Source organism: Dermacentor andersoni, chromosome 7 (assembly GCF_023375885.2).
Source record: "Dermacentor andersoni chromosome 7, qqDerAnde1_hic_scaffold, whole genome shotgun sequence".
Classification (NCBI taxonomy): domain Eukaryota; kingdom Metazoa; phylum Arthropoda; class Arachnida; order Ixodida; family Ixodidae; genus Dermacentor; species Dermacentor andersoni.
The window spans coordinates 18,175,582-18,198,966 of record NC_092820.1 but is presented as its reverse complement, the minus strand read 5'-3'; the positions used below and the strand labels follow the sequence as shown (position 1 = coordinate 18,198,966).

Sequence of the window (23,385 nt, the reverse complement as noted above, 5' to 3'; positions counted from 1 at the left end):
ATGCAGGCGCCTCTTGCGCTGAGCGATTACTTTGTTAGTCGGTGGAATTCTGTCTTCGAAAGAAGGATAAGTAAGGGTGCGTGTCAATATGCGGCCAGAATGAAAAATAATCTCACGTACCGTGTTTTAGGTGCCCGTTAACGAACCCTTGGTAGTCAAACTTTAAATAATAAATTATTATTAACATAATAATTCCTTTATAAACCGTTCATTTTCACTTCTTTATTTATTCCATTAACCTCAAGGCCTTTCAAAGTAATAAAGAAGTGAGTGGCGTTAAAGGAAGTATAGCAAAGAATCCAAGAAAATTTACAACTTGACAGACCATAATTTGGCATGAATGTCTAGAATAAAAGAAAAAAGATCAGGAAAGTATAATGACATAGAGCAGTAAGCAAAACTGCGCTCTAGTAAGTAGTGTTATAAATGCTACCAGAAGCAAATCTTTAGTAGAGCGGTCGAGTTCTATGGAGCCAAATACAATGCTACAGCTGTCTTTATAATGATCATATGCCACGTGCGATCTCATACAATGTTTATGTTTGTGCACCATGTTTGTCCACCTTAATATCAGCGATGTACAGGGCACTTCAGCGAACACTTTCAGAAATGTTTAAAGATTGCTCGCGGCAGGTAGCACAATCTTAGTCCATGAGCTGGTTTACTCGAAGAGGCGGCCATCACTTGATAAAAAATTGAAATGCATTATCAAATAATTACACAAAAAATTATCTTCTTAAGTTTCTAACTGATTGGCTTATGGTATAGAATACCATTTACAAATTCTTTTGGGCGAGAGTGCAAGTCATATCCACTGAAAAAGAACTGTGTGCGGGAGACCATTTATGAGATATGCGCCGTCAAAGTTTAGGTAAAAATGCATTGCAGTTCCACTTACTTTCTTAGCGAAACGTCACTTTATGCATTGAAGCACAAAATGAACTGAATTTCTCTACAATATTTAAATCAAAATCAAAACTACTTGATTCCAACATCGCAATCCGAAGAAATACAGATCTTGAGGCCTTGAACTAAAAGCCAGAAAACGGCTTTAGGAGGCCCACGGTGCCTTTATTTTGGTACAGACGAATGGCAAAGGGCGGAGCTTAAACACTGCTTACTACAGCAACATAGTAGTAAAAAAACAAAACCAAACAAAGAAAGGAGTGCAACAGAAAATACTACTTTCAGGTTAAACAAAATGTGGCGGACAATCGTAAGACCAAAATGCGATTACTGTATACGTTCTGGTCACAGCTATACAAATGCAGTACACTTACGTTGATAAGCTTGCACACACACACACACACACGCACACACACACACACACACACACACACACACACACACATATGCTGATGTTGATGTTGAGTTTAATGGCGCATAAGCAACTAAGACCATCATGCGCCAATAGCAAGGTATAATGTAGGAAAAAGCTCGGTAACCTCAAAAGGTCCTTTTCTGATAGAGGACCCCAGGATTCCAACAAATTAAATAAACACCTGAGCATTCTTCTCAGACGTGAGAAGGTGGATGAGGTGTGTCACTGGATGTGAAAGAGAACAAGGTCAGGCTTTACAATTTTTCAAGAAAACCGGTTTCTTTTAAAAAGCTAAATACATGAATTGTCCCAACCAGTGCATCTTCACTTAAAATCGATTAGGATGAAAAGGAATGCGTTCGCTGTAAAATGGCGTAAAATATTTTTTTCTCAATGTCTCAAGTTGTCTGCAGGAGAGTAAAATGTGGGTTACTGTAAGTTCGTCTCCGCATTTGTCACAAACAGGCTTGTCTTTTTTTGTCAGCAAGTAAGTATGGGTGAGGTGTGTGTGTCCAATGCGGAGTCGACATAAGACAACTTCAATAAAACGTTCTTGGTGTGAACATGACTTCCACTCTTCTATGATGGGTTTTACAAGGCGTAGCTTATTGTTCGCTTGACTGTTCCATGCGGACTGCCATTTCTCTTTCAGTGTATGGCACACTAATTTCATGCAATCTTTGTAAGGAATTCTTATGTTTTTGATTTCCTTATTTCGAGCTTTCGCTGCACTCTCGTCTGCTTTCTCATTTCCACAGATTCCTGCGTGGCTCGGCACCCAACAAAATTTGATGTTTTGTCCCAGCCTCGTGGCTTCTGTTATATTGTGTAGGATGTCACCGATTATTGGCAGAACTGCATTTCTAGACTGAAGTGCTCACATATATATGGGCACAGACACACATATATATATATATATATATATATATATATATATATATATATATATATATATATATATATATATATATATATATATATATATATATATATATATATATGCATATATGTATATATATATATATATATATATATGTATGTGTGTGTGTGTGTGTAAATATACATATAGGCAAATTTCGATATAACGAAGTCGGTCAAATCGACAACTTGCTGCTTTATATCGAAATTTCGATCTATTGAAATTCTACTTTTTATGCAGGCAATTATATTCGCCGATAGATTTTTCTTACAGGGGAAGGGATCGCTGAATTTTCCAAATGATCGGTCAATCGGAAAAAGAGCAAATTTCAATGAGAAAAGAATTCATTTTGATAAATTTAGGAGTCGGTGACGAATGGGGCAATTTTGCGCCACGTACGTGAACAACATCTTCTCGGCGTTACGAATTAGGCGAAGCCAGCCACGCGTGCACTTCGCTGCCGCGACTGGTAGCACCGTAGGCCTATTTGTAGGTCGCCTTTGCTCGCTGCGATGCGTCAAGCGCGCGAGTGGCGCCGTCGAAATGGGTCAGCGACACGAAGGCGACGACGAGAAGCGGCTGCAGAAGCGAATTCTTCGATGACGACGAAGACGGCGGTGGCACGAGGCCTGAAATCAGAACGTGAGGCGCTCAGCCATTGAGTGACCTATACGGCAGTGCACGACAGTTTGGAGGACGCTTAAGCTTCGCCTCTAAGAGTGTGATGCGATAGCATTTAAAGGTCCCCGACTACTTCTCACGCTTCCCGTCAACAGCGGCGTGTGTAACCATAATGTTTACCGGGAAACGCACGAAGGGCGAGCTTTCTGGTAGAAAGGCGGCCTCTTGCGTGCGCAGATCCCGGAGACGTGCACAGCGCCACCAGAAAATTACATTATTTCTTGTTTCTGTTATTGTTTCGCACTTTCAATATATCGCTTTCAGAAGATTTACCATAAAAGGCATGCGCTGTCGGTGTTTTGTTTCGTGAGATTCGTTTGTGGGCAGTCAGTCTCAAAATTCCTGGGGATACCATTGTCAAGAATGTAAGACAAGGTACGAGAAACTTTATTGATATATTGGTAGGGCAATATAACCCACATATACCGCATGTCATGTAGCAAGGCGTGGCTTATGCACATACCTAAATATATACAGCAAACTTTGCTCACGGGACGCCACGCCGACACCGGATTTTCTTCAACACGGGGCACTTAAAGCTGTGGCGTTAAAAGAAGGGAAGAAATATGGGGCGAAGAGAGAAAAGCAAGTCAGCTGAAAGGAATGTGTTTTCTGGTGTTCCTAGCGCAGTAGTGAAGCCATCGGGCGTCAGGGCTGTGCTCCGTGTCTCCTACTAGACCAGGTCAACGTTACAGAGGCGCAGTTACTTCTTTCTTCGGGTAGTAGGAAACGAAGGTGCCATACCACGTCGGGAAAGTGAAGCCCATGCTTCGGGACCCGAGACGAAGTTGCCGGATTGTGTATTCGGCTCCTTGGATTGTGCCATGCAAAGGGTATCTCCTAACGTCTCCGATGTCGTAACCATAGCTCCCCCTGCATCGATAACTGGTGTTCGCCTAGGGACAACCAGGCTACTCCACTCCGGACGCCGCCCAAGTCGGCACCAGTCCGTCTTGCTGCTACAATGCGCACCACCAACTGATTTATTCTTCATTCGACTTCTTTTTTGTGCGTATGATTAGTTTGTGGCGTTTCGTTCTTTTATTGTGCTCTATTTTCTTGAAATGGAATGACTTGTTCTGTGCTAACGAATGACCTGCCCTGATGCAGTGCGCTAGCAGAAATTAATTCATTGAAAGGACCTCATCACAATTGTGGCCCGCGACTGAACGAAGCCAATCCTTGCCTCATCTTTTGAATGGAAGTGACAGAAAATGAGTTTGACGGACTTAGACGCAGTGGCAAAGCGGTTAGGCTTGCACGGCGCAGACAAATGGGCTCGAGAGCCACGGTCTATATTATGCGAGAAAGCTTAGGGGGAGCGCGAGAAGCGAGTGGCTCAAAAGTTGATTGAAACAGTTGAGAAAATAAGGTGAAGGTCAGTGATATATTCAAATGAAATACATCCGAAATAATAAATGCCCTTTTTCTTTTGGTGCGTCACTTGGAAGTGTGTTCAGTTCGTGCTATTTACTTTTTTTCTATTGCCTGTTTCTTTGAAATTGCGGTAATCTGTTATAGTGTTATAATGTGCTTTAAGTAACCTATAGTAACCTAAGTATGTATTTCTCGCTGGGTTAAAATTCCCAATACCGAATTGCAGTTTAAATTATCAAAGAACTAAATAAATAAAACAGAGGTATGATGCGTCCAGAGAAAAAAAATATCACATTTATTTAGCCAGCCGGTAGATTGGTGGTGGCGCCGACCCCGCCTAGATGGCGGCCAGAAGCCCATGGGCGGCATCCTCACCCTGCTGGAAAATTACGCGCATGGAGCTGTCGGCATTCTTCTCCCCTTTTCGAAGTTCTGCGTCACTTAGTTTCGCGTAACGATCATGTAATTGTTGATTTCCTGCACATTGTTTTGGAGAATGCCGAAGGGATGTCTGCCCGGAAGGAGGGCATTACGCAGGTACTCTTAACACGCGACCCACCTTACCCATACGACCATGGAAGACGCTTTCTCAGGGATCGACCGAGTTTCGATTACGGCATATCCGTGATCAAATATAGTGTAATCACCGCAGAACCGATTTTCAGGGATTTGTTGTGTCCACGGGGTTACACAGGACAGTCCACGACTGTTGGGCGGAGGAAGCCTGTGGCCATTCGAATAACCGGTGAATAACCCGTGGCTGCGTGGTTTCCCACCCACGTCATCCCGAAGCGAATACTCTGAAACATCCTCGCTTTGCTGTTACTCTATCGCAAGGATCAGCCCGTTTGAATGGGCGATACAGCGATCGAGCAGCACGCCACATCCTGGCGTGGAAAGGATGAAACCTTCGTTAGAATAAAGAAATTATGCCTATGAAGGTGCGTACTTGGGGAGGTAAGGATATTTAGGCATCATTTGTCCTTACATTGCTCAAGTCTGTTAATAGGGAACAAAGCCGGCCACTGGGACAACTGCACCGGTAGTGAAAATCGCTGAACCAGGTTATCCGTGAAACGTGTGCCGTCCTGTGTTGACCTGTTGGGCAAATCAGCGTGTCATGAGCCAAGAAAGGAAGAAAGAAAGAAGAAGAAAAAGCAGAATTAAGACAAGAAGAAAACAAGAAGACACGAGGTGTCGGTGGCAGAAATAAAGAAAAAAGGAAGATAGAAAATAAGAGCGTATGAATAAAAAGAATACAACATGAAAGCATAAGAAGAAGCGCAGAAGTGCCCGCGCAGCTACGTGGCCAATGTGACAAGGCACACGTAGCCGAAGAGAGCGGCCCAGCTACGCTCTCGGACAAAGGCGAGTAGAAAGGGCTGGAGGCCGAACAGGACGCGTGGATCGCGGAGACGACGGCAACCCAGTGGAGGCAGCTCATCAGCCGCCGCGGCCACGACCCGCGAGCTGAGTGGACCTACCACCGGAAGCCGCAGCTACAAGCTGATGGCGCCGCTTTCCGGATTCTCTGCGGCTACAACCCGCAGCTTGCGCAGCTGACCGGGCGATCCAGGCGCCTAGGTCACTCCACCCTCTTGACCCACTGACCAGGGCAACCATGCACCGAACGTCGAACACAGCGACGTCGAGTCTGCGACGCATCTGCGGGCCCAACTACGTGTCGTCGGGAGCAGCGACGACGAGGTGACGTGGCCACGTCAATAGATTTTATGTGAATATTTTCCACTTCATAATACTTCGTGTGCGAGGAATTAAGTGCCACAAGCAAGCCTCAATCTTTCACCGTTCAAGAAGCTATATGGACGCGCGGATAGAGGTCCGTTAACTATCCTCAAGGAGGTATAGGCAAATGAAGGACTCGAAACTGAAGTCCAATCGACATTCACCTACGAGTTGAAACTTCTAGAGAAGCTGAATGAACGTGCAAGGTAGCACATCGGAGCGTGGAGGAAGCCAAAGAACGATATAAAACCTATTATAACAAGAAGGCAGTGACAAGACGCCTCAATCCAGGAGAAAAAGCACTTATCCTTCTACCCAGTGATGGAAACAAACTGTTGATGTAGTGGAAGGGACCATTTGAGGTAACCCAGAAAAGAAACGAGATGGATTATGAACTCCTGGTCAACAACTCTAAAAAAAGTATTTCACATCAACATGTTAAAGAAATATGAAACGAGGCATAATTTGCAAGAATCCGAAGTTGTCAGCATTGTATTCCCAGAAGAGAAAGGCGACTTGGCAGTACACACCTATCACTACAAGAAAACCATGGGGTTAGAAAAAGCAGTCATTCATCCATGTCTGCATGGAGAAGAAGCAGCAGAGTTAAAATCATTATTACACAAGTATGACGAATTATTCTCGGACCTCCCAGGAAGAACAAATGTTATCGAGTGCAAGTTAAAATGCACCACGGACGCACCAGTGTACGTTAAACAATACCCATTGCCATTAGTAGTTCAAAAGTCTATTGAGAACGAAGTTGACGAGATGTTACGTCAAGACATCATTGAGAGGTCTACATCAGCTTCCAACGCACCTCTGGTCATTGTGAAGATACCAGATAGCTCTAATAGGCTTTGTGTAGACTTCAGCGGGTTAAACAGCGTATTAGTGTCTGATTCTGAGGCAATACCAAGAATGGATGTTGTTTTTGCAAAGGTGGCAAGAAAAAAGTTATTTTCAAAGTTGGACTTAGCGAAGGGGTACTGGCAAATACCTATGGAGAAGACATCCAAACAAACGACGGCATTTTCAAGTACAAGTGCGCTATTTCAATTCAAGTACATGCCATTTGAACTAAACACAACCGCTGTAGTATTTACGAAACTCATGAGAAGAGTACTTAACGGTCTGAAAAATGTGGAACATTATATTGACGATATTTTGGTGGCGACAGACACTTGGGAAGGGCACCTGGAAGCCTTAGAAGGATTATTTTATAAGTTACAGGAAGACAAGCTGACCATCAAGCCAACGAAGTGTGAGTTTGGCTTTCACGCGGTGACATTTTTGGGACACAAGTTAGGCATGGGACGCATTTCGACGAAACAGAAAATACTAGAGAAGATTCAAGAAGCAAACCCACCGAAGAACAAGAAAGAAGTACAGTCTTTTTTTGGATTGACGGGGTTCTACAGGGACTTCATTTCACATTATGCGGAGATAGCTGATCCTTTGGTGGAATTAACAAAAAAAGGTGCAAGCAATACAGTGAAATGGACAAAAGTGCAAGAGGACGCATTTGAAACACTCAAGCAGCACATGGCCAATCTTCTCGTTCTGGTGGCGCCGAACCTAGAGAGGTTGTTTTGCGCACAAATGCATCAGAAAAAGCGCTTGGGGCGGATTTTAAGAGTAGAACTTCATAGTACATGACGTGACAAGTGTTATAACAGTTTACTGTAGAAATGTTGTGGTCTAGGAGTATTGGACAATGACTTTTTTGTGCAATAGTGAACTCGATGATGTGTACAGTGCAGTGAATGAGTGAAGTGAGGTGAAGTGAAGTGATGGGTGAGGAAGATACCCAGTGGTGCAAATGACAAAAATGGTGGAAGACATCAAGTGTTAATGTTGGACCGACATATGAAGACGATGGAAACATCCAATACAAGGAAAAAGAAGCAGTTTTTCATATGGAAAAACTCTTGAAGGTGGGCATAATATGTCATGAGCCAATAAAGGAAGAAAGAAATAAGAAAAAAAAGCAGAAGAAGAAAACAGAAGGCACTAGGGGTCGGTGACAGAAATAAAGAAAAAAAGAAGATAGAAAATAAGAGCGTACTAATAAAAAGAATACGATATGAAAGCAGAAGAAGAAGTGCAAATGTGCACGCGCAGCTGCGTGGCCAATGGGAGAAGGCACACGTAGCCGAAGAGAGCGGCCCAGCTACGCTCTGGGATGAAGGCGAGTAGAAGGGGCCGCAGGCCGAATAGTGCGGATGGATGGTGGAGACGACGGCAACCCAGTGGAGGCAGTTCTTCAGCTGCCGCGTCCAGGACCCGCGAGCTGCGTGGACCTCCCACCGGCAGCCGCAGCTACAGGCTGACGGCGCCGCTTCCCGGATTGCCTGCGGCTACGATCTGCAGCTTGCGGAGTTGACCTCCTGACCCCCTGACCACGCCAACCGTGGACCGAACGTCGAACACAGCGACGTGGAGTCTACGACGCATCGGCGGGCCCAACGACGTGTCGTCGGGAGCAGCGACGACGAGGGGACGTGGCCACATCGATAGACTTTATGTGAATATTTTCAACTTCATAATACGTCGTGTGCGAGGACTTAAGGCAATATGTTCGATTAACTAGCTTTGTATATAGTTTGTCGTATGTTAAGGTTTTGCCATTGGGTTGGCAACGAGTGCTTTCTGGATATATGTATTTTTCTTATGTTCATGCCCCATAAAGGCTTTTCCCGACTTAAGCGTTCCTTGCGGGGTGTTTACCACCCTGACACCGTGACAGTAAGCAAAGTCTGGAACGATTGGCAAAGCTTCGCTGTAAAACACGGAGCTAGTGCACAGAATAGGCGCTGACAGGCGCCGGTCATGTATGCACTTTCCTTTTTGTTTTTCGTCCCTTTCGCACTCTATTCTCTGTGCAGTCAAGGGAAAGAAACTTGACAAATGTTGGGAGTGCGAGCGCACGCTTCTGGAAAGTGGCGAAAGCAATATCGCCAGCTCGCAGCACGCGCGTATGTGTACACAGAAAGCTCGCTTTTCCACCGATAATCAAGAGACTGAACAGAAGTTTTAATGCTCTAAGGCGAACGTTAAGTGCTTCAGAGCCGAGGTCAATGGTCGTCGAATAAGCATGAAAGGAACTGAAAGAAATGCCATTCAGAAAGACAGCGTTTGCGTACTGTGTATTTCTCTATGGGAAGTATGTTTTTCGTGACGGCAGAAAAGAATGTATGGCACATGAAGGCAAGCGAGAAGTCGCAATAGAAGGACCTAAATTAGCGAAGGCTCAGACGAACAACGGCCGGAAGAGCAGTTGAGGGAAACCGCCTTTGCCTTGCCGGACATCCTCAGAAATCCGCGGCAGGGGGATCGCCGAAGCCCGCGAGGACAATGATGCGCGGCCCAGGCCCGGTGTTTCGTGGCCTGCTTTCTTTTTTCGGGCTCCGCTGCATCGCTAGCAGGATGTGGCCGGGCTGCAGCGATCGCCTGAGCTTTCATTCTGCCTGCGTGCACACCACGAGCGAAGCCGAGGAGCAGCAGCCGCTCGCCGAACGGAACGACGTCTCTTCCCTTTTCATCGACGCCAGCTGCAGCGCCGGTTCCGATAACGCGGGCGTCACAAAGACATCCAGGAGAAAGGAAAACAGAAAGATATATAAAAGCAGAACGCCCTGTGCTCGCAATTGTATACGTGCGTGTTTTTGTGCACTTCGTGAAAAAGTACGAAGGGTTCGAAACGCGAGGCAAGTGCGGAACCTTTGTTCGGTGCCCTGGTGCGGGCTGAACTGTTGTAAGCAATTGCGTGTTCAAGCCCTTGTATTTTTTTTTTTTTTTCATCTCTAAGCGCTTGCAGATTCGCGTGTTGATTTTTAAGTGTCATTTGGTCGTGAAGCAACGGTTCTCTCTCGAACGGCTTCCACTGGCCTTTCAGCGCTCAGCCGGGATGAGATACGAGTTTAAGGAGGAGGGGGCATACAATGCGGTACGATAAGACGACAGCAGCTGCTGCTCTAATGGCCCATGTTTTTTGTTCCCGGGTGCAGTTCTCATGAAAAAGAAAACGAACCAAACATTAGCGTAAAATAACCCTCTTTTTTCTCTTCCATGACAACATTTTTCTCATACATCAAAGGCACCACATCTATGAGATGACGAAAAAGCAGTTTTAAAGAAATCAATGAATGTGATGAAGCTTGTGTTTCTTTAGTTATTAAGTCAGTGAGGAATGAGCTGATAACCAATCAGATAGTGTTGTCGGTGTGTTTCGCATTTTGTTTTTGCATAAGTCATTCCATCATTCAGGTCTAAATCTTTGTAAACTACAAACGATGAAGCTCATCGGGCCGTGTTTCTTTAAAAAACTTTTTGGTTCATCGTCCATTCAACTACGAACGCGCCGTGGTTGCTTAGTACCTAGGGCAAGGTCTAAATAAATAGATGGAGAAGCTTCCAACCAAACAGAGTGCCAATAGCTATCGCCGAAGGTATCAGTTAGTGCCGCACAATTAAAGCGCGACTAGGTGAGGAGAGGACGAACACTGAAACTAGACAACCTACGTAAAAATAAAATGTCCCAAAATTTTTATTCAGAATACTCTCATACCAGTAAGTATTCCTTTTCAAATATTTTTGCGCTACTTAAACAACAAATGTTATTTTTTTTCTATTTCACAATTTATTATTTCCTTCTTGGTAACCCCTACCAAACCGTCATCCTGGCGCAAGACTTGGCAAGACTGCAAACCAGCTATTACGTCGTGAGGAATGGCGTCGCTCATTTGAACGCGGCGGTGTCATCCGAGTTTTTTCTTATTTCTTCGCCTGTTTTTTCAATGTGTGGCGTGCGCTTCACTTCAAATTTTGCGTGACTTAGCGCACGGTGCTCATTCTCGATTGGCGTGAGTGGGGGCTGTTTGTTATTGTGCAAGTTCACGCTGCGGCATCCACGCGCTATGTCTCGTCGTGGCGATAAATGCGGAACGCTACGCGAAGAAAAGTCATGCTATGTTTGTTCACTTTCCGTAACCCATAATCTGAGTGCCCGACGGGCAGCAAAATTAGTATTTAGAATGTTTTCTTAATGTGGGGCACTGTCTTATGTTGTCTTGTGTGATAACTGTCGTACATGAATACATGGTGTCACGCGGAAATGCGAATGATTCTGCGAAAAGGTTTCGCATACGTTGCTATGCACTACGACTGGCTTCTGGCCATGGTACGTTTATTGCATTGAAACATGTTTTGTTTGGTCAGTTGTGTCGGTTGCATTATTCTGCACGAATACAAGTAAAGTTGGGGGGCGTTTCTAGCGCTCGTTTTGCTCGGACATGTTTTTCCGTAGCACCGGATTTTCGCCCTGTTTACTGGTTTCTTTCCCCGGTACTGGAACTCTGTTGTTTACGGACCGCTTTGGCGGTTCCTAATTACTACGGGCGCCTATCAACAAGGCCCGTCGGCATCTACACCCTCCTGCGGCGTCATCCAGCTCCAGTCCTTGCGCGGCTTCGCGCGTGCGAGTGCGGCACTCGCTTCTCAGCGCGGAACATCCAAGCTGCTGTCCGCTGCGTCGAAGGAGCGGAACATTACCGATGCAACTGCCATCCAAGTCGGAAGCGTCTCCTTCGTGGGGACAAGTGCAATGTGCGAAGGCGGCACCCTGATAATGGATACTACCAACATGGAGCAGAACAGCACCGCTGTCATGGCGCACGCCTCGTCCAAGAGAACGAAGGAAGCTACTGGCTTTCCACCAGATGAAAATGTAGCTTCAGCAGTCCCGAAAGGACCGCGCTCATCACAAGGCCTGCCCGCACGACCGACACGTACGTCTCCGGAGTCGCCAACGACATCGTGCTACAAAGTGGTTATCAAGCCTCGTGCTAGATATGACATGTCCACTCTGCACAACCGTATCATTCCAAGCAGCGCTGGACGCCTGCCTCGAGACTTCCCGATTTCAAGGTTTCGCTCTACACAAACCTACCAATACGGTCTCAGTATGGGTGTCTGCTATTGCACTAGTTTATAAACTCGTCGAACTGTAACAAATACAAGTCTCGGAAGAATGTGTCCTTCCCGTCCAGGCGTACCGCCGTGCCTCGCCAGTTGTACCAATTTAAGGCGCTTCATGGTTAGTGGCGTTCACTTTGACGAAGAACCCGAGAGGCTCCTGCAGGAAAAATCGTGTCCTACACACAAGGTCGTGGCTGCTCGCTACCTAAGCAGCGGTCGTACGTGCCTAATCAAGCTTCAAGGTCTTAATTCGCCACCTGAACGTGTCCTGTATTACGGCTGCGTACTGCGCCCGCGTCAGTTAAAGCCTTCCGTTGTGTACTGCTACTCTTGCCTTAGACAAGGACACACAAAATTATCCTGCCCCTACCCACCCAAGGACGACACCATGTAGCCTGAACGAACAGCATCGTTTACATGCGGCCTATGCCAAACACACGATCATGACATCACTTCAACGACGTGTCCTACGAAGCTGAAGGCCACTAAGAAGGCTCGACAACGCCATTCTCGACAGCCACCAAGGACCCCTCGAGATGCATCAATGAAACAAGTCCCGGTGTACAACCGTTACGCCGCTCTGGCCTCGCTGGAAGAGGACCCTAGCCATGTGACAATAGCAAGTACAGCGACAACTGATGCTGCCACTCCTACATATAGTGCAGCTGTTAGGTCGTCCACTTCACGACCACAACGGGCATCGGAATCGATAGAAGACAAGCCGCTTCCTTTGGCAAACGAAGTGTTCGAGATGGACGCTCGCCTGGCCACCCTTGAAAATGAAATCCAACGTCTCAAGGAACGCCGCACAGTTCTCCGGCGTCGTCATGACGGATCGCGGTCGTCGCATTCGTCGTCGACGTCTAGTCCTGCACATATGGCTAACCCGGCATCTGTGTCGAAACCTCTTTCGCCCCAAGAACTGTTGCGCTTCCTTGCGCCACAGCTTCAGCATCCCACCTCGGTTCTACTGGCCAATCTTAACCTATGATGGTTGCTACATCTTCAAGTGTGCCAGAACGCATCTTACAGTGGAACTGTCGCGGCATCGTGGGGAAAGTCGGAGAGCTGCGTCAGCGTCTCAGATATGGGAAGCTGCGTGTTTGGGCTCTACTGCCTCAAGAATCCAACGGCCTGCCACCCATTTCAGCATTTGTGGCATACTCATCGCCTTGAATGTTGGAACGTAAGGGTGCTACGCCCGATGTCCCTCCAGGAAAGGCTGCAGCTTATGTCGCATGCACTCTTCATCAGACTCGCGTCTATCTTTCAAGGGGATGTACTTTGTCAAGAAGTCGTGGCCGTATTGGTTCGTCTCCAACTCATGGACGCTATCATAGTTTCGTACTATGCCCGCCCCTACAGCGGTCGTGCGGCTCGGTTGTGTCTCGGCTGGTTGGCGCACCTATGACAAACATCCTGGTTGCCCCATTATGTTAGCAGGAGATTTTAACGTGCCCCACATCACATGGGGATACGCTATTTCCAGTGCGCGTGGTACGTGTGTGCTGGACACATTCATGGACGCCCAATTCACTCTGCTTAATGATGTGTCAGTGCTTATTCGTCGGGGTGACTAGAGTCACTGGAAAAAAAATCCACAGTACCGCAAAGGTCGGGATTTGACTGGCAACACTGAGCGGCCACCACCATATACTTTCCAAGTCGACAGCGTCGCGGGAAGGCCACCGTGTTGGAAGAGCTTGATATTCGTTGACACATCGGGTTGAGTGTTTACTGAAGTACAAATACGTTGTGCCCAGAGATAATGGTTGCTAAGAACGAAAATAAAATGTTATTTTGCGCGAAGTAATGCAGCCGGTGGTTGTTTTGCACGCCGTTCATGTTTACTGCTGGAACTGTGCTAGGATTGTGGGCAGCAGCTTAGCGCTGCTACCGGGAGCTTATGCACGCGTTTTCTTTTCCCTTTCGCGGAGCGAGCTACGAAGGAAACATTTCGTCACTTCGAGCCGGAATAAGGCAAGCTTGTGCTTTTGGGCATGAGCATCGTGGACCGCCGTCGGCTTCTATTGAATGTTTCTAAGCAGGAAGAAACTAACACCTGACAGTGTCACAGCTACGCACGTTCATTGTAAAATTTCACAAGCTAAATCGGATACATTTAATTTAGTTTGTAAACGGACACCGCGCGTTCTCGATTCTGCCGGGCGGCTTCGTCCGCCGTATGCGCACGGCACACTGCGACTGCCGTGTGCGCACCGGTGTTTGGCCGTGACCGTGAGACGATCTGTGCACAGCAGGCGTAAAAACCTACTTCGATGACCATTTTGCGCACCAAATCTTGTGGAAGGCCAATATGAGCCATTTGCGTGATTACAGCAACGTATATGTACTTCTGTACATTGATAATGAGCGAGAGTTTGCTACATTGCGATTTATGAACGCGGCTGTCTAGTGCGTTCATGAGCGGCTACTCTTCTCAACTTATTTATGACTGTTTTCTTAGACTGCCAAGATTTGCTGCCTGTGTAAAAAAAGAAGAAAAGCGGGAACGCCCGCTGGTAACGCAGCACTTCTTTTTTCAAAGTCACATAGGCGATGTATAAAATTCTTGTGCTTTCAGAGCGGTTTATGTAACATGCATAGTGACCGAGTGAAACTAAAGCTACTGGGTGTTCTGTTGTTTTGTATTTCTTGTTATGCATCAAGCACAACATTGCTTGGGTATGCACCGTAGCATTTCAACATAAAACATAATATGCATGCTGACTTCAGTTCATTGCATGTGCTCGGCTTATAAGCTCAAAATTTGACGCATGTGCTGTGAATATCACCTGGCCATTGGTTTCAAGCTAGAAATGCGTATGTATAAATGAGCAAAGGATAAGAGGAAAAAAGAAAGTATCATGGGCCTCGTATAGACCATGTTTTTATTTACTGCGATTGTCAAGATGAGCGAAAAACAAGTGTCATATGGGTCGAGTGACTCGAGGCGAGAGCGCACTCACGCGCGCGGAGAAATCATGCGTGTACCTGGTGCACGTGAGGACGCGGAATTCTCGCGCGTCAAGTGCGCCTTCGCGTGCTACGAGCACGGAATAACCGCGTGTGTTGATCAACAACCGCGTACACGTGTACACGCGTCAAGCGTGCAAGACCCGATCGATCCCTGCAATGAACTCCTATTTTCGTAGCATCGCTAACACCGCGTCCACTTCGCTTAAATGTCTTCTAAAACAGTGTCTAAAAGCACAAGCAATGTGTACTTATACCTCGCAAGCGCGGGTGTTTTTTGTAGGCTTGAAGTTCTCCCGGCCGATTCTGCGTAACCACGCAGAACGACGCTCTCAGTCCTTTTCCCGGTCGGAATCTAGAAAAAAGTCTTTCCAGACTCAGTTCGGTTGCTGCATCCGAAGGCGCAGCAGCCAGGCATGATTTCCTTGCAGTCAAACGCGAGCGCGACAATCGGAACACAAAAAAACGTAGGGAACCTGCGCCGCCTGCGCTCTAACTCAGCCGGCCCGCCCGGCGCTTGGAAGGTATATGGCACCCCAAAGTCACGTGGTACGGTTGGGCCAATGAACGCGTCGGCGGCGCGAGGAAAACGAATGCGGTACTCTGAAGTGTTTTCCAGGGACTCTAGGCGTGACCACCCTCACGCGCCGCCGCACCCACCGGACTTATCTTGGTGGCTATGGACGACCGCACGCCAAGTTTCATCCTAGACGCCAGCGCTCGTTTCTCCCCTGGCGGAACGATTTCACCTCCAACGGGTGTAGGTTTCCGCCGCCGCTTCGCTTCACGATCGCGCCCGCGTTCAGTTCGCGCTGCGGGCGAAACGTTTCTTGTTTGCGACGGCGCCTCTTCGGATGACCGGAAATTCTTATTGTGTTGTTAACTGTCACGCCAGCAATGTAAACATGAAAGGTTTGATGCCACCAGTGAAATTCTGCCGATTCACAAGGAAATAGTACGAAAAAAGCAGACGACAGACATGGATTACTGCGGTGCGCCGAGCGAAGTAAACAACTGGCAAACGAAGCGAGCTCGTTCATTAATCACTCCTAAGTGTATGATGGTTTTTATATCTAACCCACATGAATTTAAGAATTACTCGGTACATAATCCTTTTATTCATATAAAACCTTTAAGTTGTTCGACGAGCGCTTGTCCTGTCTTCTTTTTCGTGTTTCGTTTGTGTGTGCGCTGCCCAAGAATGGAAACCACTTTTGTTGTATGCGCTAGCAGTGGCCGAAGTTCACGCGTGCCGAGGAATTGAATATGTGCACGATGCATGGAACATGACCGGAGTTCATTCCCGCTTTACCACTGCACCGATCGATCGAGTTACTGGACGATACACGCCCGCGTCTTGGTCGCGCCGGCATTGCTGAAGCAGGAATGATTACTAATACTTTCAACTTCTGTCTCTTGAGCACTGTTAAAATATGGCCAAGCTGTCTACATTGCTGCCTCTATTCCATATTGTAGGGGGAGTGCTAGTTAAAGTTGTGTGCGCATGTCGTATTTGTGCTATACAGCGACATATTTTGTTTATTTCCGCACAGTGTCGATGGAAGTCCGTCGTCGCCATCAGAGACAACACGGATTTGTAGAAAACATATTGTGAGAAACTGCAAAAATGACTTTAGCTTGTATGTGCCGTATGTATGTGCCGCATCGTATGTGCTGACGAATTTTCCGGCGGCACATACGATGTCGTTTCCAATCACCTGCTCAGCGTCACTTACATGGTTAAGCAGACGCTGCCCTTTCGCCGCATTGCAGCCATAAGGAATAATCGTCAAGCGTACCGATCTTCTTAAAGGCAAATAGAAGCGTATACAGTCTGTTCACACTTAGGGGAAAACTCGGAACGTATTGCATCGCGATGCGGCAAGCAATGGAGTCGTGCGGCGGCAGCAGCTCGAGCAGGCGCAGACGCTCGAGGGGCGGAGTCGTGATCTGCGTCGTCTGCTACTGCGGCGCGCGCTGGCCGCATTGACGGGAAGCGTGCTACTGTCAGAGGCAGTGCACCGATTTCATCGGTACTGCGGGAACTGAGCTGATATTCTTTACTAAACGTTGTGCGGCGCCAAACTCTGAGCCATCCTTAGCGATAATGGAGTTCCACAAACTTCTTTTGACAGCATGCTTCGTTTGTTCTTTCGAAAGGGTGGGGTACTGAGCGCGTGCACGTATATTTCTTCACCGTGTCTGCTACCGTAATAAGCAGCGACAAGATGCACCAAGATGTGCGCGCAACGTGCTCAGTCTTTGTTTGACTCGAAAGGAAGACAAAGCACTTAAGAATGATAACTATGGGGGTCGAACACGATGAAACAAACGGATACGATTAAAGGAATGTTTTAGGTTAAGACAATGAGCTGGAAGTGATTTTCTCGACAATTATTGACTACACCAGACAGACCCTGCCCGCCGGCGGGGAATTGGACACGTCACGCTCGGAACTTCAGTTAGTATATCGTCATGTCCCCAGCGGCAGCGATGACAGCGCTCATCCTGGAAGGCAGTGAAGTGTAGAATGACTTGATCAGGGATCTGTTCATTCGCAGCACGTCTCAGTCGCTGACGATGGTGAATCGAAGCCTATCCTCGGGCGACTGATAGAGGGGATGGTGCGGCAGCGATACTTCAACGAGCCCCAGACATTTTAAATGATGTTGGCGCCCGGGGATTGAGGCGACCACTCCAAGAGAGTGACTGCGCGCTCTTCCAGCAGTTCTCACACAACGCAAGCAGTGTGGATCGGCGACCTATCGCGTTAGAATATATAGTCGCCTTCCAGAAACGGGCCGTCAAGAATGTATGGAATCAGTACGTCGTCTATGACTGCCCAGCAGCGATGAACGTACCTTCGAGGCGCATCAGTGGGCGTCGCACAACGCATAGTAAAGAATACCGGCTCATTTCACGCCGTAACGATGAGATCGTCGCCCTGCAACTGATAGTAGAACGTTTCCCGACAATGCGGCCAGCGCGCGGCGCCGTAGCAGACGACGCCGTTCAAGATCCCGCCCCTCGAGCACCTGCGCGAGCTGCTGCCGCCGCCTGACTCAAGCGCTCGCCGCATCGCGATGCAATGCGCTCCGAGTTTCCCCCTAAATGTGAAACAAACTGTACATCGCCCTTCGAATGAAATGTCCACACGCACACACGTAGGCACACACCGCGCGCGGCGCGAAACGTGCCCAAACAGGCGCAGTGCAGGAGGCAATCAAGGCGGTGCGAACGAGAGATGGGAGAGGGGTACCACCCGCTAAAAGAATTTTGCTTCGCATGCGGCGCTCTCAACGCGGGCGTAGCAGCGCCGCTGTCGGTGCCATTCTTGTCCATAAAGGACGACCGTCTCGTGGTCATGTAAACCCGACTGCTGGGGTAGGGACGATCATCCAATTCACATTGACTTATCTTCGGGCGGAACAGGCCACCTCCGCCGATTGTCTCAAGTGGTGGACTGGGATCGATACAGGGCGGTATCAGGAAGCACTGTATCCAACTCTATGCGGCACCCGTCCCATTGTCTTAAGGCGGCATTAGTTGCGACAACACGTACGTCGTGGGTTGATGAATCGCGAACCGCTCCTGATTTGCAACTTCTGCATCTCTGGGTGTCGCGCCGCCAAGCAGAACTTCCATAAGAACGTGACCCTGGATCAAATACGCTTCGGTTAGAGGCCCAACGCCTTCCTGCAGTAGCTCGGCGCCATGAACACCGCTTAAAACGTGGCTGCTGGATGAACTGGTGCCCTTCTCTCGGACCTTCGTCGTCAAATGCCTCTATTTGGCGCACCTTCCGATTAATGGAACGTGGTGGGCGCCCTCCGGAACCCGCAGCCTGCACCCTGTTAGCATCGGACCAGACACCAGCAGTATTCGCAGGAACTGTCGCCCACACATTTTTTCCGGCTTTGGACACAGCACTGCCTCCTTTCGTTGTTCAATACTGCCTTCCCGCGGACGCAGGCACGCCGCCTACGTTCTCCGACATCGAAGGTATGCAAGCTGTTTTCACTATGGCGGAATATTTTGCGGCAATAGACATGTCAAAGCCATGCAAGGCGCCAGGACCGGATAGCATACCGTATGAACTTTATAAAAACACGGAAGGCAAGGTTCTCGAAGTGCTATTTGGAGCCATAAACAAAGCTTGGGCTGCAGGAGTCATCACTGATTCCTGGCGGCATGCAGAAATGGTCCCTATTCCAAAACCCGGAAACCCCCAAGATAATATCGCTCATATGCGCCCAATAGCACTAACCTCAACGTTAGGCAAGCAGATGGAGCGTATGCTCGCGACACGTATTACACGGTGGCTCTAGCGGTACTCATGGTATTATCCTGGCCAAATTTGGTTCCGTGCCCATCTAGGCGCAGAAGTTGGCGTTGCGTACCTATCTTCTATGGTTCTCATCGGAGGCCGCTCCCGGAGAATTCGCACCATTCTGGCAACGGATATTCGCATAGCGTACGACCATGTGAGTCACGAAGCAATTGTCAGAATTCTCCTTTGGCTTCAGTTCCCTAGCCATGTTTGCGCATTCGTCGAAGCTTTCCTGCGCGCTCGCACCTTCTCCATTCGCCTGGCTGGCCAAGCAGCAGGTCAGTTCGTTGCACATCGTAGTGTCCCACAATGATCTGTGCTCGCACCAGTCCTTTTCAATATTATTATGCGAAGCATACTAGCCACACAACCACGCTCTTCCTTGCTGCGCCGCGCGCGGCCGCGTAGCTGCCATATGACGTCATAACAGCTGCAAAAGCGGAGGCTCAACTCGTGCGCTCGCTTGCATGAGTTGTTTCTTCGTCTAGCCGAACCAAAAAAATGGCCAGGCTCAGCTTGGTTAAGCCAAGAATGCGTTCCATATTGCGCGAGTTGGGGCCCAGCTTTTCCTCCGGCTGTCGTGACGTCACGTCACGTGGTTGCGCTAAAGGTCAATGGTGGCTGCCCGGCCGCGCCCAAGGGCTGAACTGAGTGATTGCAATATGCAACGCATAATATAGCCAAGCAACAGCAGTTCACCAGGCTAAACAGCGGTTCAACAACTAAAATAAAGGCTAGTATGCTTCGCATCCTGGGCTTAACCTTAGCTAAGCCACAGCAATTTGTTTTCCTTCCACTAGCTCGGAAGTTAGCGACGATACATAACGCACAGTACATAATGTACGTAGATGACATCACTGTCTGGTCAGTTGGTCCTGAAATATGCCACCAAGAACAAGCGCTCCAAGAGGCCCTAAACGTGACGCACAACTGGTGTGCTCAGATAGGGCTTGAAATTTCCGATCACAAGACGACGTACATGTCAGTAGCGAACAAGTATGGGCGCCGTCTACTGGCACTCCGGCCACATCAGTCAACTCCGGATCAGCAACCACTACACGAGGCTTTAACTCCCTGTGTACTCGGCCTTGAAATGGATTCCTCCGGATCTGGGCGGCCATGGGTCAAGAATGCAAAGCAACAGGCCGCAGAAACGATACACTTGATACGTCCGATTGCGAAGAAATCTGGCTGAGCGAGCACCAACATGGCTCGCCTTCTTGTCCATCCTGTATTGTAACCCCGACTCGTCTACATAGGCCAGTTTCCTCATCTCACGAAGGCACAATGGGCTCGCCTTGAGGCCATTAATAACGAAGCCATGCGGGCCATAACGGGACTGCCACGTCTCACTCCGTTGCCAACCCTACAGGCCGAGTCACAACTCAACACTTTCGACGAACTCGTGCACCAACGTCGATGCGTGCGCGCCCTAAAGCCATCAAATTTCTGCTCGGTTGCTTCACTGGCCGGGTACATGGGACACGATATAGACAAGCCAGCATCTACGAGACCCGATGAAGCTCCGTGGAAGAGGGTACAATTGAGTGACAATAAGCCTCTTGGTCGTCTGTATAGCCCGGTTCCTCGCCAGGCGAATGTCCGAGTTTCCCGCCTTCGTCATGCCGATGATAATCAAGACGATGCGACTTTTGTAGCATACACTGATGCCAGTGTTAATGGCACCATGATTCACACAACTCTCGTGTGTCCATTGATACCAGAGGCAGGCCAGACGTGCTCGTATGTTGCCGATCCTGCACCCCCGGCCTATCTTGCCGAGCTTGCGGCCATACGAGACGGCTTGGCCGCGTTGCTACTTACTGTTCAAGCTGCTCGATACTCTCATCATTAGCACAGACTCTACTCACTCATTCCACGACATACGTAGGGTATCTCGGTCCACTCTATTCTAAGATAGCATTCACCGTCTTGCTGCCCCTACGAATATTCTCATACGCGTCCAGTGGGTGCCTCGAGCAGCCCTGTCGGGTCTCCTTGAAGCAGATATGGCAACCCACCCACAGATTACAACATACCCACTTCCACATTTTCCTGAAGACGCCTGTGGGCAGCTGATCCGCGAAAAGGAAAACCTCCGACGTACCACACGAGCTCTCATACCTCCGTGTGGGTCAGACCTCCCTGGTGTGTTAACCCGCCGAGAGGAGGTGAAGCTAAGGAGGCTACGTGTCGGGGTCGCGCTCACCCCGTCTGTGACCGCTCTCTGCCCACAACAATGCCACGGTCCTTTTTGCTCATCCTGCCCATTTTGTACCACAGAAATCGAAAATGTGACAGTGACACACCTACTATGGACGTGCCCAGGACGTCATCTAAGCCGTCTCCGCCACCTCCGGGCAACAGGTCTTCGGCGTGGCCGCCCACCCGACCTTGAACGTTGGATTCATGGCCCTCATCATCGTTCACTCCTACATTTTTTGCACGAGTCGAATCTGTTCATGTACTTTTAACATCCTTTGTATTATGCCGAAGGGCCTGCTTTCAAAATAAAAAAAAGTGAAGTTGCTTTTAAAACCTTGGTGGCACTGTCATTTATTTGCATCCTATTCGCTCACCTTCCTAATGAGACTACTAGGGCAACTGCCGTCAATAACCACTTAATTTTGTTCCCATTAAGACATACGCGACTCCTCTAATTTAAATGCATGCTGGTGCTTCAGCTGAGGTGTGTCCCAATCTCAGCTGAGCCTAAAAAGAAAACTGACTGCTGGCGTAGTAGTGGTTGAATAATTGGTTCCAATAAATTGAAAAATTCGCGCCAAGCAGCTTAGGATCTTGACGTCACTACCCTTTTCGGTTGTGGCGTCACTTTTTTATTTTTTGGTTGCTGATAGTTGTCTCTCAGATACGTAGATGGCGACGGTTGCAACTAGCCGCCATTTTCTTGACATGCAGGCTTCTGTGGAAGCTTGGCTACCAGTTTACATATACCTTGGCTGTGGTGTCGGGCTACTAAGCATGAGGTCGCCGGATCAAATCCCGGCCACGGCGGCAGCATTTCAATAGGGGCGAAATGAAAAAAAAAAAAAAAACATCTGTATACTTACATTAATGTGCACGGTAAAGAATTCCAGGTAGCCCAAGTTATTTCGGAGCTCCACACTATGGCGTGCCTCATAATCAAAGCGTGCTTTTAACACGTAAAGCTCCATAATTAGATTTGGTTCAGCTACAAGAAATGCATGCTCTGAAATGTACCCTGATGATTGTATTAACAGACATCTTTACCAACTAGGTAAAATATTACTGTTTACGAAATACTAGAACGTTAGAGAAGTGCCCCACAGCGCTTGTCTCGCGATCTTTTGATGTCGGCGTCAACCCCATCACGGAGAATACTACTTGAAACGACACTGTACCTCCTACCTCCTGGAGCAAAGGGGAATTCAGCAACAATGGTTGTTGCTATAGAGGAAGGTTTTACATTGTGTATGTGTGTGCGTCTTTTGCTTTTTTTTTTTTTGTTCTTCGAGGACTTTGACGCAACACAGGCTTCCACGGTGGAGTAGCAGCAGAAAGCGTCGCAAGATGGCGCCCCAGCACTGGTGCTGCTGGGTTCCGCAGCTGACTTCTCCTGCTTTGCGGAATTTCGTTTAGCTGTAGTACATTTACAAACGAGCTGAAACGAGGCAGGTGAGAGTTGGCTATTGAAATTACATCTGACAGCTTTGCATTTAATTCACTGCTGCCGTTATCATTCGACAGTTGATCTGCATTTTGTGTAGAGAGCGAGAGAGAGAGATAAAACATGTTTATTTAAAAGTCCCTGCTGGGTTCGAAAGAGGAACGGAGAGGCTGGGAGGCTAGCCCCGTAAAGCTCCATTTTCCGCGCGCAGCAGTTCCTTCCTCCATTCTTTCTGATAGCTTTTCCACCTTAGCACCGGCACCACACTGTGGCAGCCTAAATTCGACTCTAGTGTCGTGCAATGAGCAAAAGAGTGAAACGGTCATGATTCAAAGAAAAGGTGACATATTACATGTCCTGTAATGCCTGTGCCTTTATCATTCCACTGTACATTACAGAACACTCTG

General features: G+C 48.0%; 1 protein-coding gene and 1 long non-coding RNA gene across 5 annotated transcripts in view; one reads left to right on the top strand and one right to left on the bottom strand.

The window, feature by feature from the left end:
- The window catches only part of LOC126535535 (Kv channel-interacting protein 4-like), a 298,260-nt gene that overhangs the window by 259,093 nt on the left and 15,782 nt on the right, over positions 1–23,385 (bottom strand). The gene's annotated exons all lie outside the window — the stretch shown is intronic.
- LOC129385996 (uncharacterized) overlaps positions 5,902–23,385 on the top strand; it is a 98,003-nt gene continuing 80,519 nt past the window's right edge. For all 3 annotated transcript variants that reach the window (XR_008613463.2, XR_008613465.2, XR_008613464.2), the window contains exon 1: positions 5,902–6,005. This is a non-coding gene — a long non-coding RNA (uncharacterized lncRNA). The remainder of the gene's footprint in view (positions 6,006–23,385) is intronic.